Source organism: Rousettus aegyptiacus, unplaced genomic scaffold, assembly GCF_014176215.1.
Source record: "Rousettus aegyptiacus isolate mRouAeg1 unplaced genomic scaffold, mRouAeg1.p scaffold_m13_p_6, whole genome shotgun sequence".
NCBI lineage: Eukaryota > Metazoa > Chordata > Mammalia > Chiroptera > Pteropodidae > Rousettus > Rousettus aegyptiacus.
The window spans coordinates 62,345,860-62,364,532 of NW_023416309.1; positions in this window are offsets into that span (position 1 = coordinate 62,345,860).

Here is an 18,673-nt window from a genome sequence, read left to right on the forward strand (position 1 = left end):
TTCTATCAAACATTTAAGAAAAATAATACCAATTTCACACAAATTCTTTTAGAAAATGAATGTGGAAGTACTTTCCAAATTGTTGAGCCCAATAACAAACCCTGATAACAAAAACAAACCAAGACATTACATAAAAAGGAAACTATAATGTCTTTTAAGGACACAGACATAAATTTTTAGCAAAATTGAACAAAACAAATCTAACAACATATAAGAAAGATAATCATTATAATCCAGCAGGGCTTATCCAGAAATGCAGGTTGGTTTAATATTTAAAAGCAATCAGTATAATTCACCACATTAACAGAATAAAATAAAATACATACAATTATCCCAATAGATGCAACTGAAGACCTGACAAAATTCAAGATTCATAAACTTATGATTTAGAAAATGCACTCTCAGCAAATTATTAATACAAGGGAACTTCCTCAATATGATACTTGATAGTGAGCTATGCCTGCTCTCGCCAGTTCTATTTAACATTGTTGAGGCAGTCCTATTCCATGCAATAAGGCAATTAAAAGAAATGCTTACCAAAGAGAATGCAGAGAGAAAGAAAAGTACAACAATCCATTGTTACTCATAGTGGGTAGTATGAAGATACTAATAACTACACCCTCAGATACATTGTTTATGAAGGGTAATTTGGCAATATCCACCAAAATTTAAAATTCACATGTTATTTGATCTAGAAATTCCACTTCTAAAATTTTTCTTAAAAATATACTTGGCACATGAGTGAAATCATGTAAGAGAAGGATATCATTGCATATCTCAGGGAGATAGTATGGAACCTACTGAGACATTTTTCCTAGGACCTGGATTTAAAGTAATGAGCCAAGGATTTTCTAAGACATTCTCATGATTTAGAAATGTCCTTTAAAGAAAGAAATTACGGCTTACCAGTTTCTAGTACTGAGTAGCCCAAAATTTCAATTCGATTTGGCTTTCTTTTTTGCCTGCAGTTTTGTTGTAGAACATGAATGGATTATCTCTTTGCCTTGAAAACTCATCACACGTCATCCAAGTTAGATCAATATTTGTACACATTTTCTAGGCATTGATTTTAGATGAGATACTTGTTTGGTACAATGGGAATTCAGAGGTGAATAGGGAAGACATAGGTATAGTTCACAAAAACCTGCTAACTGGGGAGAAGACCAGTGCCTAAATGAATGCAATGTGTATCAGAATATGTTAAGAGTTGTAAGGGAGGCATAGACAAGGTTTTGTCTGTTGAAATTAAGAGAAGAATCCTAGCTCAAATGAATGGGAAGCTCAGACAAAGACAGTCCTTGAGCTTAGCCCTGAGGTTAGATAAGGCTTGAAGAGAGGAGCCGAGTTTATAGCAGGAACAACATCAGAAAGGCACTAGGTCTAGAAATTGTGAAGTGTGTTCAAGATCCAGTGTGTAGAACAATTTAACAGACAACTAGGGCATGCTTGGAGAGGAGTAGGAGTAAGGCTAAAAAGATGGATAGAGTTTTAGGAGAGTTCTGATGATTTGATGAAAAGTGTTTGATTAGCTCTAGAAAATGTGAAGGTAGAAAAAAGACTCTTATAGCAAATGCTTTGAATAATTAAGCTTGTTATCCCTCCCATCCAATCGTTAACTTTAGGCCCCAAAGGGAAAAGAAGATACACCTTGATGATCACAATTACATGGTTGGCATTCAGTAAGTATTTGCCAACTACACCATTAGAAATAAATGGAAACAAAAAGACAGAGTCAGAGAAAACTACTGCTTAGTATCACATACACCAGGGAGGCCATCACATTTGGTGTTCATATTTTCTCAACACTGGACAAACCAGGACAAATGGCAGAGCTGAGTTTAAAAGAACTTCGGGTGTTAACATAAAATATTGATGGACAAGCCCCAGAATAAGGGTCTATATTTAAGGCAAAATGTGCTGAGCATTCTAGAGCTTTTTGCTCTGCTATGCTGATGTCACTTGAGTTCGACACCAACTGGTAGAGGCCAGAGGAACTCAGTTTTCATTTTGTTCTCTGTGTCCTGGTGAGAAAGAAGTGAATAATGATCACTTAATAGAGTGTTATTTTTTCCTTAGTATCTATCACTTAACTAGTACTTATGACTTTTTAAAGTCATCTCACAATATTATTGCATTATTTTCACAACCCACTGTGTGAGGCAACAAGGGAGGAATTATTTTCATTTGGTCTGACCATGAAGAAGCTGAGGCCTAGAGGAATTTCATGGCTTTTCTAAGATCCAGTTGCTAAATGGAGACGAGTTTCATCTCAGGTTTAATTATTCAACAGTCAAAAGTCTAAATAGTTTCTGTGTTGCAAGCACTTGCTGAATGCTGAAAAAGAACACATCTCCTAATTCAAGGTTTGTAGAGTCCAGAGGGAAGATTCTAGTTCATAAAATAGAAAGACAAAGCTAGCGTGTGCTTTGTTTCTAGTTACAAAGCAGAAAAAATACTGGATAACTGTAACCAAAATAAAAACTTTTTAGACACATAGCTGAGGTTAGCAGAAAAAAGAAAAATTCCCACATTGCAGAAATGAAAAGGAAACTGAAGGCTAGAAAAGTAGCTTGTGGTCAGATGCTTTGGCTGTTGGAAGAATGAAATCTGGATATACATTCTGGAGGCTGGAGATGAAAACTGAATGCCCTATCAGGTTGGGAGAGGGAGCAGAGTACCTGTGGAAAGATGAAGGTTGAATCCCAGGTGTCCTACAAAAAGCCAGGAATCTGAAAGGGCTGTCTTTATGTAAAGAGAAACTCCAAACAGAAATAATAAGGAAGTTTACTATTCACCTGGGTCTCTAAGTGGAAAGAAAATGAAAAGTAACCTGTGAGGTATCACATGAAGCCCATGCCATGCACAGGATTGGTATGGAGTTCAATGGTATAACCCTGAGAATTGGGAGTGAAACTGGACCTGGTCAGAAGTCCCGTGGAAGCAAAAGGAAAGCCACTGTGTATGGAATTTTCCACAGTCCTGAGTGCCCACAGATAAATAAATCCCTTGGAAGATGAACTCAAAAACAAAAAATTATGAACTACACAAGAAAGTTATCAATTGTGGAAAAGAAGTAGAGATACAATAAACATGAACATAAGCATTTGAGATAATTATGCTGTCTGAAAGAGACTAAGCTTGTTTAATGTATTAGAAGATTAAAGAATGACTAGAAACTCAAATGAAATAATAGATTCTGGTTGGAAAAACAAGACAAGCAAGACAAAGCTGAGTAAATGAACTTCCAGAAATAAAATTCTAGCAATTGAGATAAACAAAAGGTAATGTACCAGTAGAAATGAACTTAACTGAATGCTTGAGAGTTTAAACTGAAGAAACTATTTGGAGATAGAAAATATGAACCATAGTTTAAGACATATATAGAGAACGAATGTCCAATATACATCTAACAGGAGTTCCAAAAGTATTAAAAGAGAGAATGTAGGGAGGCCCTATCAAAGTCCTAATACTGAGAACTTTCTATATAAAATTAATCTTCAGTTGACATTGTGTACTGAGCCCCAGGAAGGATAAAGAACAACTAACCCACACCAAGAGCAATGGTAGTCAAGCCATATGACACTGCAGACCAGCTGGCATGTGGAGGAGATAAGCATTTAGAGAACTAGTTGCTGAAGAAAGTCCCACAGGCACAGGGGAGGCTCGCAGGAAGAGAAAACAGTTCCAGGAGATGTCAGAAACAAGCTTAAAGAGGTGCCTACTCTAGAAGCCCACTGGGGAGATGTGGAAAGCAAGTAAACAGGATAATAGGGTACTGAAGCAAGGATCAACTTGATAGACTCAGGGAAAGATGTGGCAGTTGGTGTGGTTGTGGGATGGAAGTGTCCATGGTAGGAGGAGAGTTGCGAGGAAGGAAGACCTGCTCTGGGAGAACACCGTGTGTCCTTTTTTTTTTTTTCTTGCATGTCCAGGAGAGTCATTAAGAATTTCAGGCAGAGGAAGGACAAGGCAAAATTTGCATTTTAAAAGATACTCTGGCTCTGTGTGGATAAAAATGGGAACAGGGACATGAGCTAGAATATTGCTACAATTCAAACATGGATGGATACTGAAGGTCAGAATACAGACAGACCCAGAGGAGTAAAGGAAAGGAGACCATTCTGTGAGGGGCTGAAGAACATGTGATGTGTAGGAGGTGATGCCTGTAGGGAGAAGGAAGAGGGATAAAAGATGACTTCCATGTGGCTGGCTAGTGAATATCTGGTCCCCTGACACAGGCCATACAGCTTTCTAATCTTAATAGCTGTGTGGGTTTTGTAATATATTTTCCCATCTATTCACTATTCACTATTTTACTATCTCCTTTTTTAATTTTAATGCTAAACATCATGAATTTATAGTTATTAATTTATCATTACAAATAATCTTAAAAGAAAATTCATTTTAGTTTGGAACCAGTGATAAAATATGATATTACTTGCAAGGTAATGTTACATAAATGAGTAGTGGCAGCATGCCTACACTATTTATTTGCTATATAAGGAGGCCTCTTTAGAAAGGAAGTAAACACTTATAAATATGGGGAGACCCAGAGAAAGTAAGGAAGTATTTGTGGTTAGGGCTTGGGGGAAGATGATGCACATAATCACAGCAATTTCTCAGCATTGTAAAAGGAGTGCTAATAGCATAGATAATAAGATATGGCTGATATTCTAAAGGATTATACAGGACTGTCCAGACCCTGGCCTGGCTCTGTCCACCCTCCCTAGTTCTCCTGATAGATGGCTTGGTGGATTAAGATTTCTTAGTCCAGGAATAGAAGGAAGTAGTAGTTTTCTATCTGTGGGTGTGTTGCAAGATAAAAGGAGATAACATTGTTGAATTTCTATAATGTGCTGGAGATTCTTCATATATGAGTTCAAAGTGAGTCTTACAGTAAATGTTAAGGGTAAATATTGTTATAACTATTAAAAGTGAGGAAAAGCAGACTCAGAGAAATAATTTGGCAAAGTCATAGCCCGTGAATTGGGAGGGATGTCTTGAAAGCAGACCTGTGGGTTTCCTGCTGTAACCCTGCCATGAGTCAAGCGCCTTTCCATTAGATCCTCTTGCAGTCTTCCTCGCACTTTTTTATGAAGGTTCTCATGGACACTGATAGGGGAGTTCAGGACAGTGGCTGGGCCCTGCTCTTGCTCTTCCATCCTTTTGCTGTGTGGTCTCCAAAAATCACTTAACCTCTTATTGCCTTGGCCTCCCCATCTGTGAAATGGAGATTGAATTTCCTTGTTGCATGTTTGTCTACCCAGTAAAGCCTTAATGATTAACGATTAATGAGACCATGGAGGGAGCATGTTGCATCCCAGGGTAGACTCATTTATTACAGAGCAGAGTCCATATTTCTTCTTCCTTTTACATACTGAAAAATATTTATTTTTTTAAAGTAAAATAAGCTAAGGGGAATTTTTTCTATAATTTTATTGCAAAACATTTAATAATTATAAATTAACTTAAGGTAAATTTAGTTAATAATGTGAGATTACTGTCTGAGAAAACCGATTTTGGTTTGGAGCTGGTATAATTTTCAAGAGTTTAACCAGACTTAGCTCTTTTGTTCCCTAAATAAAATGGATTATGCACAAAGTGACATTTCAAATTACCACAGTTTCCAAACACCTTTAGGGCATTGAGGTTTAGTTTTTTCTCTAAGCAGAGTCTGGGAAATAGCTTAAATCATTCCAAACCAACCCTTACCTTATTATGACTTTTCCAAACATTAGAATTAAATTAATTTCTACATGTTCCTTTTGAAAATTAAAGCTAAGAGTTGAAGACAGAGGAGCATTATCAATCTTTGAAAACATCATTGATAAATACATATACATATGACTCATTAGATTGTATATTTTAGTCATTGTTCTGTGTGGCATGAGACATATGGTGTCTTGAGGTATATGGTGTCTTCCTAGGGGTGGTTTAGAATCTCCAGGGACATATATTTATGTAAATAAATCATGTTAATGCAAGGAACTTGTAATTAGAATTTAGAGAAGACTCTCATACTCATGGGAGGCTTTAGTCTGAGAACATATCTTTGCAAGTTCCTGATACTCTTCTAGAGAATTATTTCATCATTTAATATGCTCCATGGAAGCATGCCTCTGTGCCAAGGTATGAAACAGGGGTGGGTTGTAAAGATTAATAGGAATGAGATTTAAGACTCTAGCACCTACAGGTAGAAAGATAATGGATTCAGGCTAGCTAAGGAGGACAGTTCATCTCTGATAGCATCTCCAGAATAAAAGCCAGGAGGTTTTCCAAGACATGACATAAGTTTGGATTTTTATGTGAAGCTTCTGATTTAAAAAATATCGGTAGTTAATTGCAAAACTATGTTTTTTTAAACACTGGGCGCTGTGTTGTGCCAAATTAAACTAGTTAGTCCTTGCTGCCTTCGGACTGTCTGCTTTCATCAACTGCTCCCATAATTACTAAAAACCATCTGGCCTCTGTGTCCAAATTGGGAATGTTATACAAGGCATCTGAAAATGTGAGGCCTCAATTGTGGTTCTTATCTCATATCATAGCTCAAAGGGTTATGTCATTTCTCAAAGAGGGTAATTCTATTATTAAGAGAAGAACATTTAACCTGAGTATTTCTTGAGGGAACCAAATTCAAAATGTAGATTCTACCAGATAGCCAGGTAACCATTCCCCTTCAAAAAAATTTCTACCTATTTATTCTTCTTTGCACTTATTATTTAAACTCTGTCTGTTGGTCATAAGATCTTTTAACTTAAAAAAAAAACGAAAGTTTAGAGACACTTTTAAAAGCTGTCTTCCTATGTATTTCTGTGTTATTATTTCCCTTCATGAGCAAAGCCCGTAGAGAAGGCTGGAAAGGCCCAGGACACCTCATCAGCAAATAATCAGTCCATATTTAGATATAAGTCCTGAAAATGTCACTCTGACATACTGTGACAATCCTAAGCTCTTAGTGGCCTTGACTGTTCTCTGTTTAGTGACTGCTGGTTGCAGTGTGGCTGAAGTACACAAATATGCTAAGGACATTGAACACATTTGTCTAGCACTCATTTAAGTCAAACTTGACCTGAACCATTTTCTTGGTGAGGCAGAGAAAAAAAATTAGTGGTGCAGTCAGAAAAAATATCTTCCTCACTCTATTGCATCAATTTGGATAAGTTTGGCATGATGACGTGGGAGGTTATAGCAAACTTTCCTACAGCTCATAGGCCAATATAAACACTAGATGCATTTGAAGGACTCCTTCACATACACATATTCTCAAAGGCCATCTATGTGAGACATAGAGAAACAGAAGGCAGTCGTGGTACCTCCTTTGGGATTGAAAGACTACCCTGGTCTCATTGGAAAAAGTCTATCATGTGGCTACTGATTAGCGTTTGTGTTTGCGGTAAGAAATGACAATTCACAAGATGGCAGCAGCTTGATGTTTGCAATTCTGGACAAATATTAGATAAACCCATTCTGTTTTCTTTTTGAGTAACAACATCACCTGCCCTGAAGAGAAATTATGAGTGTACGAGAGAGTTCTGAAATGTTTCAAAGCCATGAGAGTTGATATGAGGGTAAGCAAAACACAAGTACATTTGCATTAGAGAAACATAAATCTGTTTTTTTTTACCTTATTTAGAATTTCTCTGTGATCTAAGGCACTTACTATACTTAGCTATGACTGAATACAGATATTGACAAGAACCCTGGGAGGAGAAATCAAGACTGTCTATCCTTAACACATATATGGCTTAATAAAAATGAATAGGGATATACACCAGCAGAAATACTCATTGTCTAACAAGACAATTTCTCCAAGAAAGTGAGATTTACTGAAATGAATTCTGGATAATAATTAATTTTCTATGTTGCTCAGATATCTTGTTCCTTTTTGTTTTAGCACCCATGATTTTTTCTGTGGAAAGCAATAATATTGATATTACATTTATCAAATAAATTTTGCTCCATTATGAGGAATCAACAACAGATTTAATCACAAACCATGGCATTAATTGTAAGCTCATTCTTTAAAGAATAGACCTTCCATAAGAGCAAACTACTAAATTCTTATATTTATTTTCACGTGAGTTAAAGAAAAAAAAGGTGAGTTTCAAGGTCTTTGGAAAACGAATGCAGAAACAGAATACAAAAAGATATGTGCACGTTTGTGTATTCCTGAACATGATTTTGAGAGCTAATGTCTACTCTTTGGGAAAAGCTTTTATTGGCGGGGGGTGAGGGGGCAGATTTTAATATCTTGTGGTTTTAGTCTTTCACATTCTATGGAATTATGTTCTCATTAGAGTCTCAACTTTTCCAGTCACCACACAACTATTCAAGCTCAGATTTAATCAGCAGCAGGCATCCATCAAGAGGAATGAAAGGCCATCCCTTCTCCCTTGTTAATGAAACATTCACCCAGAAAACAGTGCCAGAATGCAAACAAACAATATTGACCATATCCTTGCTTCCCTGCTAGGCCCCTGTGATCTTTGGCTTCTGTTCAGTAATTGTATTTATTTTGATTTCATTAAAAATGTGAGAGAATAAGTTTTACTTAGGGCTTATGTTTAAAGATTCACAGCTCAGATACAGCAGAGAGTTGTCTTGGTGTTTGTATCAGTTTGGGGTTGGAAGCCCTGGTCTATTTTCTGCAAATGAGGTAACAGATGTCTCATATTTTCTTAGCAATGTACAAACAGTTTAAAAGACGCTATCACGACCACTTTTCTCACCTGAACTTCTTCTCTCAGTAACTCTGTGAGTTAGGTGTGATCACTCTCATTTTATAGCTCTTGAGTCACCTCATCTTCCCAGATTTGAGAAATTAGAGCTAAAATGCTTCAGAGGTAACCACAGACTGAAATAAGCATTTTCTTCTATTTATAGAAGTCTACATGTTCAAAATGCTCCATTCCCTGTGCCAAACCCATGGTGCCAGGCCCTCAAATACGAAGATGAGCCATAGTGCAATCAGTGTCACTGCTGTCATATATAACATATGAAAAAAAAAAAATGAAAGGGAATCAAGTTTATGTGACCAAGTGTTCTCTTTTGGATTGGTGATCAGCAGATTTGATGGATAAGTATAGTATAGAACAGCTGAGATGAGATACCAGGCATATCCTCATGGAGCAGGAACAAGGCAAGTGCTGACCACAGAGGTGTGGACTGAAGATGCTGAGTCTAGCCAACATATATTGGAAACAGAGACATACATTGAGGAAGTGATGTGCCCCTGAAAGTTAATGAAGCACAATGAACAGAATAAATATTGCAAGCTGGTGTTTTTGCACATCTTGACATCCTCAGTTTCCAACCAAGTACCTGGCTTAGAAGGGTACTTAATAATATTTACCAGGAGATAATACATTGCAGATGAGTTTTGGGGCAATTAAATTAGATATAAATAAAAATATTTTCTCAATAAAAAAATTGCATTGTAACTTTCAAGTCTTTCCTCATTATAGAAGACTGATAGTAGATGATAAGTCAATATTGAAGTTATTATTATTATAATACTCTTTAATTTTTTAACCATTTCTCCTCATTAGGAATTGAAAGCAAAGTCCCTAAAAGTTGACCTCCATTATTTTTTTCTTTCTTTCTTTTGATTAATGCTAAGAATGTCTCTCACATTCAGTATGGAGGAATTTAGTTTTCCATTTCCTCTTATATTCACCAGATAAGTGCAATTTTTAAAAAGTTCTTAATTGTACAGGGCATGCATGATATTTACACAAATTTATAACTTTTTCTTATTACTGTGTCCCATATTTAGAGTGATAGACTTCTTCGAGGTTTATGATTATGTGAAACATAAACAATGGTGTCAGAGTAATTTGTGGATATTGTGAATGTGCTTACTCAATGAGGCCTCAGAAAGTTGAACTCATAGCCATCAGTCACAGAGAAATGGCTTCATTGTTTTTTCTTTCCTGATTAATACCGGCAATTCTTTCACCATCCCTCCCATATAAGAACTTTATAACAACTTAGATAAATGCAAAAGTTGGCACTTTAAAAAAAATCAATCGCAATTATACTTGGCAATTATAAGTAAAGGAAAAAGTAAAAGAGAGAATGCATAAATATGAACAAATAAGAATGAGAAAGAATACCTAACCACAGTTATAGACTTCAAATTTTATAAGAAAACATTAAGAATAAATCCACATTAATATGTTTTAAAATATCTATAAAATTAATTCTACCCAGGAAAAGAAAGGTACCAAGATTAACTAAAGAAACATAAAGCTTGAACAGAGTGGTAGTAGTAGAGTTAAAAATTACAGGAACATAGGACAATGTCCCATGGTAGTAATATTGACAGGTTTTTTTTTTAAAGCTTTCAATGTTTAGTTAATCTTAACATGTTGTATATGTTTCCAGAGAATATATAAATGTAAAAATTTCCTAAATCACTTTTTATGTTAGCAGAACAGTGGTACATAAATCTGAAAATACTAAAACAAGTAAGAAAACTTTAGGCATTGCTCAGTTATGAATAGAAAAATGAAAATTCTGAATTAAAGACTGGCAAATAGAATTCAGCAACATATTTAGAGACTAATATTCCATGTTTAAGTTTTCCTCCAGAATACATTGCTGATGTATTAAAAATAAATTTATTAAGAGACTACCTAGACAGTGGGGAAAAAATAGCATATATGATAGAGGCTCTGTTCATCCCTCTGGTGACCAAATCAAAGTTGTGACAAAAACAATGAACAGCAGCAAGGAAAAATCGCCTGGGATATGGAGGAACAAGCCATACAACTAGGAAGAAGTCCAAGAAAGCACCCTGAAATGGCAGAAGGTAGGCTGGGGCGAGGACACAGGGCTGCTCCATCCCCAGTGGCTGAGTGAGATGGAGACTATGCCAGCAGCAGTGGCAGAAACCCCTTAAAGGGGCCGTGGCCGCGAGCAGATTTTTGTGGTTATGGACTTGCTTACTCTGAGCACAAGTGCCAATTTGCCTGCATGGAAGGGGCACCAGGGACTTACAGGGAGACATTGTTGGAGTGAGGTACAAGGCAAGACATATACTGTACAAAAGTGCCAGCAGTATCCATTGTTCCCTGTTGAGCTCTCTCCCTCCTCCCAGTGCATGGGCACTGTGCCACCATAGCCATGACATCATCACACTGGATAGCAGAGGTCACTCTGCCCAAAGGATTCCCTGAAAACCCTCTTTCCCCAACTCACAGATCCAACATCGAAGTGTATCCTCAGTGAGTCAGGTGCTCCTTGCTGAGACTCACACTGGAGGTAGCCTCGGTTTCTGGTGTGGCCTTTTGAGGCAACTATAAGCATAGCATCTGTGGATTGCTTGCTGAATCTTAACAGGCCATCCCGAAGGGGTGGAGGCTTGGGCTAAGTTTGGCCTGCAGCTGAACCTCTCTCAGGACTGAGCCACTGGACACCTACTTCACAAATTCACACTAATAAGATTGGGAGACTTAGGAGCTTTACTTAGTAGATAGAAACAGACACGGAAAGGTAGCCAAAATGGGAAGACAAAGGAGCAGAAACTATATGAGAGAACAGAACAGAGATCCAGATATAATAGAGTCAAGTCATCTAACAGATGCAGAGTTCAAAACACTGGTTATAAAGATGCCCAATGAACTTTTGGGATGTGTAGATAAGTTCAGTGAGAACTTCAACAAAGAAATAAAAAACATAAAAAAATGGAAGTGAAAATTATAAAAGGGAATCAGTCTGAAATGAAGAACTCATTATTTGAGATGAGAAGTATAGTAAATGGAATAAACAAAGTGAATAAAGAAGAGGATCAAATGCCCTATCGAGAGGACAGGAAAACAATCAGAACACTCAATCAGAATGGCAAGGGAAAAGACGCCAAGACTACAAAAATAATTTAAGGAGGATATGGGACACTATTAAGGCTTTAAGTATTCATCTGATTGGCGTAACTGAAGAAAGTCAAGATGTTGAACAGTTGTCTGAAAAAATAATAATGCAAAACTTTCCTAAACTGGAGGAGGAAATGGACATAAAACTCCAGGAAGCTCAGAGAATTCCAAAAATCAGAGATCCAAAGAGGCCCACACCAAGACGCATCATAATTAAAATGCCAAAGTTTAAATACAAAGAAAGAATATTAAAATTATCAAGAGAAAAAGAGATAATTACCTACAGGAGAACACCCATAAGACTGGCAGCTGATTTCTCAAAAGAAACTATGCAGGACAGAAGGGCTTGGCACAAAAATATTCGACAGGATGAAGACTCAGCATATACAACCAAGAATGATTTATCCAGCAAAGTTATCATTTAGAGTTGAAGGACAGATAAAGAGCTTCGCAGACAAAAAATAAGCTAAAGAAATTTAGCACTACCAAGCCAGTATTATAGGAAATGTTAGAGGAACTTAAGAAGAAAACACATGTATCAAAAACAGGAATAAAGAATGGTAGCAACTACATTCCTATCAATAAGTACCTTAGATGGAAAAGAATTAAGTACTTCAACCAAAAGATAAGGTGGCTGAAAGGAAAAGAAAACAAGACCCCTACGTATGAAAAGGAAGAGAATGAAAAAGAGATATTGCTTTGATGGACCTAGATGTTTAAGTCAGATAGAGAAAGATGCTATATGATTTCACTTATATGTAGAATCTAAGGAATAAAAAGAACAAATGAATCAAAAACAGACTCGCAAATATAGTAGACAATTTAATGATAAACCAAAAGAAGGGGGTTTGGGGGGCTGGGAGAATGGGATGAATGGGTAAAGAAGTACAAATTAGTAGCTGACGGATGGTCACAGGGATGAGGAGCACAGCATAGGGAATGCAGTTAGCATTAATACGTTGGCTAGGTGCAGGGTCAGGAGAGGAAGGGAGCAATTGAGGGGGATCATTTTATGAACTATATAAATGTCTAACCAATGTACTATATACTTGAAACCAAATTTAAAAAATTTTACAAAAGAAAAAAAAAAGAGAGACACTACCTAAAATAAACTGCCCAGAAGAGAAATGATAAAAGTTCATTTTTTAAAAAAAATCAAAGGTTATTTGGTAAAATTCAACATATATTCTTATGAAAATTATTTTTAAATCAGCAATGAGAATTACAAGAAATGTTTTTTAAAAAATCAACAATGGCCATCATTCGCCCTGGTGAAATTCCTGAGATGTTGCTGCCTTTATTATCAGGTGTAAGAAAGTGGTGTGTGTTATTTACCATCTTTCTGGAAGTCATAGGTGCTACACTGAGATATGGAAACAAAAGTAAAGAATATAGCTATTACTAAGTAAGTAAAGGTTAAAGGTATTTGAATTGGTTGCTTTATTAATCTCAGTGACTTTCTGCTACTACCCTCAAATATTATGATACCTAGCATCGGGACACAAAGCTGGGAATTCTAGCCCTTTCTTCAACATGGAGAAGTCAGACAAAGAAAGCAAGAGGTGCCAAATTACTCTTTACTTTTTATTATGGGCTAAATTGTACCCCTCCAAATTCACATGCCGAAGTCATAACATCCAATACCTACAAATGTGACAGGGCTTTTAAAGAGGTAATTAAAGTAAAATGGACTCATTAGGGTGGGCTTCAATCTAATATGATTAATGTCCTTATAGATTAGCACACACAGAGAGACACCAGATATGTGCACACACAGAGAGACAACCACACAAACACACAGTGAGAAGGTGGCCAGTTGCAAGCTAAAGAAAGGAGCCTCAGAAGAAACTAACCCTACCAACACCTTGATTTTGGGCTTTGAGCCTCCAGAAATGTGAGAAATAAATTTTTGTTGTTTAAACCACCAAGCCTGTAGTATTTTGTTATGGCAACCCTAGCAGACATATATCTATATCTATCTATATCTATATCTATATCTATATCTATATCTATATCTATATCTATATCTATATCTATATCTATATCTATATCTATATCTATATCTATATCTATATCTATATCTATATCTATTTCTCTCTCTCTCTCTCTCTCTATATATATATATATATATATTTTTTTTTTTTCCTCACTGTTCTTATGTTCTACTTGACACAGGCTTCATTTGCCTGACTTTTGCTGATAATGCCAAATCTTTGTGATCTAGTCTGGTGCAGAGATATCTTGGGGACAGAGCTAGGGAGACTGCTGTGAATCTTAGTAACTGAAATTTCTGCCTGATGCAGTCCAGTGTTAGAACTGCTGTTTCAAATCTAGTAAACATTATTGATGCCACTTGGCTGAAATTCAACAGTGTTATGGGAGAAGCAGGATTTTTCTTTCCAAATTCACACTAACCTCTGTGATTTAAAATACTCTCTCATAGCCATTTTTCTATGATGACTCATGTGCTGTGGCAAGCACTTGATACTTGGAACACAGTTGGTTCTATTTCCAAAAGACCATCTGATTTAGTAATTTGAACAAGTATCTTGTCAAACTCCAGATGTTCTACTTTCCTCTTGACCCTGTAAGCGGCTTAGTCTTTCAGAGATCCTGAACAGCTCTTTCTCGACCAGCTCTGGCAAGGTTCACTAATGGTGCCCACCCTCTACACACAAAAATGTATTTTTTAGTTCTGTCTGAGGCACTGAGAACTATTCCCTAAATGGCAGACATTGTTCTAATGAGGAACATGTGGCAGGCACAAATGTCTTAGCCAGAGGACTAAGGAAGTTGAGAAAGAGGAAAATACCAATATTGCCAAATCTATCTAAGCTGCCAGTTCTAAAATGTTTCATTCGGTTATGGTTTGTACTTTGTTATTCAATAATTATAGCATTGCTCCATTGAAGAGTTCAGAGTCATTGCAGAACTAAAAAAAAAAAAGAAATGAATTTAATCAAGGAGCTACAACGTTTGAACACATTTACAAAAGGAATGTCACTTGCCTTAAGAGCGTCTCACTCTTCAACAAAAACTGCAGTAATCCAAACCCAAAACAGCGATTAGTTACCACATTTCCACTAAGTAGGAAAAAATATGATGTGGCAAGAAACAAACTGAGGGTATGATGTGTTTGTTTACACATCTTGCATTATGGCTTGGCCATGAGGGCTCTGAGCCATGTATTATGTACCAAATATACACACAGCAAACAGGTCTTCCACCTTTTTCTTCATTTGGTGAGATTTATTTAACTTCAGATACTTGTTAGTGTGCTTCCCTGTGAATGGTTCTTATAGGAGAATCTACTAGCTACTAGGTGTGTGCTATTCCTGGAAAAACTCTAATGATAACAACAGATAAACTGCAAAAGCTGAGAATTTTCTTTCCCTTATCTTTTTGCTTTGCAGGCACGCAGAGAGGAAGAAGGCAGTCTCTCTGGGAGCACTCAGGTTTGAATGTTAAAAAGACATGTACAGCTATCCCTATAATTCAAAGCCAAATCTTTGAATATTCAGTAATTATAAAGATTTCCACCAAATGACAGAAGAGGAATGGGAGAAGGGATAAGGGAGAAAGGGACATATAGAGAAACTGGTGTGCTTTTTCCTGACTTCATCCCTCATTTGCCTCTCTTTACTAGTCTCTCCATCTACATTCCCTGGTCCTCAGTCCTGGAATTTTCTCCTAGAAGCCATATAACATTGGAGCAAAGTGAATTAAAAATATTCTTTAAGCATCTCTGAATGTCTCAGGTCTTCCTCTCTTATATTTAGTCTTTTTTTCTTTTGCAAAAGGAAATCAAGTTCATTAAACAAAAAAGCAAAAGATCCCCCCAAACAAAAAAAATTCCCACAAACACTGACACAACTTGGGACAAGCCTTCAGCCCACCTAGGAATATAGCCTTACACACATTTTCTATGAAAATTAAGTTATATAAATTGCTGTATTTGTCTGAGAAATTGCCCAGATAACCTAGTGTTGGACTTCATTTGTTATATCTTTTGCTATTAAAAATTTCTATAGAGCAGAAACAACAAGCTAAAATCTAATCACATTTAGGAGGATAGAAAAATTTCTGAAAAACTGTCAAAAACACTTATAAATAAACCAAGGTTTACAAAACTACCCACCAGGATGTGTCCAAAATGAGCTAATAAGTAGATGTTTGTTTTTGATTCAGATATTTTTGACCAAATTGTCATGTTTTCCAATTTGAATGTAGGCCATCTTACTTTAGACCAACTTACCTTAGGCCAACATAATGTTGCCAAAACCATATATAACAAATCTAAGAGACTTTCTCGATTTTTATCTCACTATTCTCTCCTATTTAATTAGGTACCTTCCATCCTTATCTTTGCATTGTGTCTTCTCCTTCAGCCCAATTTAAACACATTCTCCAGCCTGGCTCTTATCCTAAATTTCTGTTTCTTCAAGGTTACTGCTGCAGAAAAGCTCCAAATCACAGAAGAAACCTGGGGAGAAACATATGTATATATAAAATGCATAGCACATAGTAAATATTCCCCAATATCTCCAAAATATCTACTATTATTTTTTGACTTTTTATCTAAAAACAAGTATAGCATGTATATTTGCAACCTTTTTTAGGATTCGTAAAACCAAGAGTTTTGTTTCCACTGCTTGAGTTAAAGACCCCAAGATACAGGGAATGCATGTAATTTACCCAGGAGCAGTGCTCGATTTTAAACCAAGATCTAAGAGTTAGAATATTATTTTCCACACTGTGTTGCTTATAGTATTTGGATATGAGAGGTAGCTTTGTATGAAGTTGAAGGAAATTTTAAAACTTGAAAAACTGGTCACAAAACTAAAAGGTTGCTGAGTTTTCAAATTCTATTAGGGCAAATTCTTTCACAAACCTTAAATTTGTAAACATAAATAAATAACATTCTTTTAGGCAACACGGAGTTATTATTTAGAAGGTAAAAAATCAGACTTCCCGAAGCAATTGTTTGTGAACTTGGTTGGCACTGCAGTCTGTGTTTTGCAGAAAATTAAAACAAAATTATTTACAGGGGCCATGTTGCTCAATGTGGCATTGCTTATGTTTGATGGAGTTTCACAGAACATGGAGAAAGTGCTCAGACTAGAATTCTAAGGGGTCAGTGTGGCTCTGATGGACACCAATGGCTTTCGAGAGTTTATCCTCTGTTATACTCTGAGCATTTACATAATCATTGAATCCTCACAACATTATTGTGATTTTACAGCTGAACAGACTGAGGCATAGAAAGGGTAAATTCCCTGCCAAGATCACCAGCTAATCATGGGAGAACTAAGAATTGAGCCCAGCAGCCTGGTTCAGGGCTTCCCTGAGATTCTACTTCTCTGTGGTCTATGTTGTCAGATCCAATGCCCTTGGCATTTGTTGGAAGCTCCACAAGAACAATTTATACAATTATTAAAAATAAAATATAATTTTGGCTACTATAAAATATATTGCATTCATTTCACGTTAGTGTCAATTCATTCCGAGCTGCCCCCTTTTAATATTACAGTAGGTAGGAGGGAGAATGATGTAGTGATTAGTGTTGTGAATATTACCTTCCACAGGTCCTTCACTTCCTGTGTTGGCAATTTCACATGTCTGCACCTTACATTAAACTCCCCCATACCCCATTTTCTGCATTACGGCCCACTCCTACCTCCCAGAGCAAAGATCTTCACTGCATTTTCTTAGAGTAGAGCAACAACAACAACAACAACAAAATCACACACTAGGGAATGATTCTGTGGTTCAGGGGAAGAAATTCAAACCTAGTGAAGAGGGTCAGGAAAAGCTGCATGAAGGAGAAGACTCACACCTTCAATGCTGGTAGAATTTCTGTCAGGTAGGAGTTTAAAGAAAGGTTGATTCTAGGAAGTGGGAAGATTTCATGGGCAGTAATGCAGACATGTGAAGACTTAAAGGGCTGGACACAGACAGGGACTGGAACATCTAGGGTTGCAGGAGTCCGGAGAGGTTAGGGAAGGAGTATGAGAAGGTAAAGGCCTTGAACTGGTATAATTTGCAACCTACCTTCCCTTGGCATCCTTTTTTCTCCAGGCCTTCTACTTTATATATGGCTTCTTTACATGCTCTGATGTAGAGAAACCTTACATCACCCACTCTTCACTTCTTTCTAAGGGGTTATGAGTTGATACACATAGTGGAAAGACTTAAATGCCAAACTGAAAACTTTAAATGTCATGTAATAAGGTGAGGGGTGAAGGAAGCACTATAAAAGAGTTTCATGCAAGAGACAGACATGATGGAGCTAGATATTAAGATGGAAAACCTGTTGGGTATCAGATGAACTGGGGAACAGGGAAGAAGAAGAAGGAGGAGGAGGAGGAGGAGGAGGAGGAGGAGGAGGAGAGAGGATGATCTTAAGTCTTCTTATCCCCTCACCTCCGCCTCCACCCTCTCGCCGATCCCTCCCCTCCTCCGCCTCCTCCTCCCCTCCCTCCTTCCTTCCCTCCTCCCTTCCCTCCTTCCTTCGTCCTTCCTTCCTCCTGTCCTTCCTTCCTTCCCCTTCCGTCCTCTACGTAGTAAATAAAGGTACGTAGGAGCCCAATGAGAAGGCAAAGTGTATCTTCATGACAGGGGCAGTAGAGATGGAATAGAAAGGACCAGGAGATTCTTCTTAGGGCCCTTCTCTCTAAAGAGCTCATCCTGAATAAATCTAACACTGTCACATGTTAGCATTTTCCATGATCCTTTCTCAAATTTGCAGGGGGGAAAAAAAAAGGAATTTTCATTTTTATAAGAGAAGAAACTATTGCATA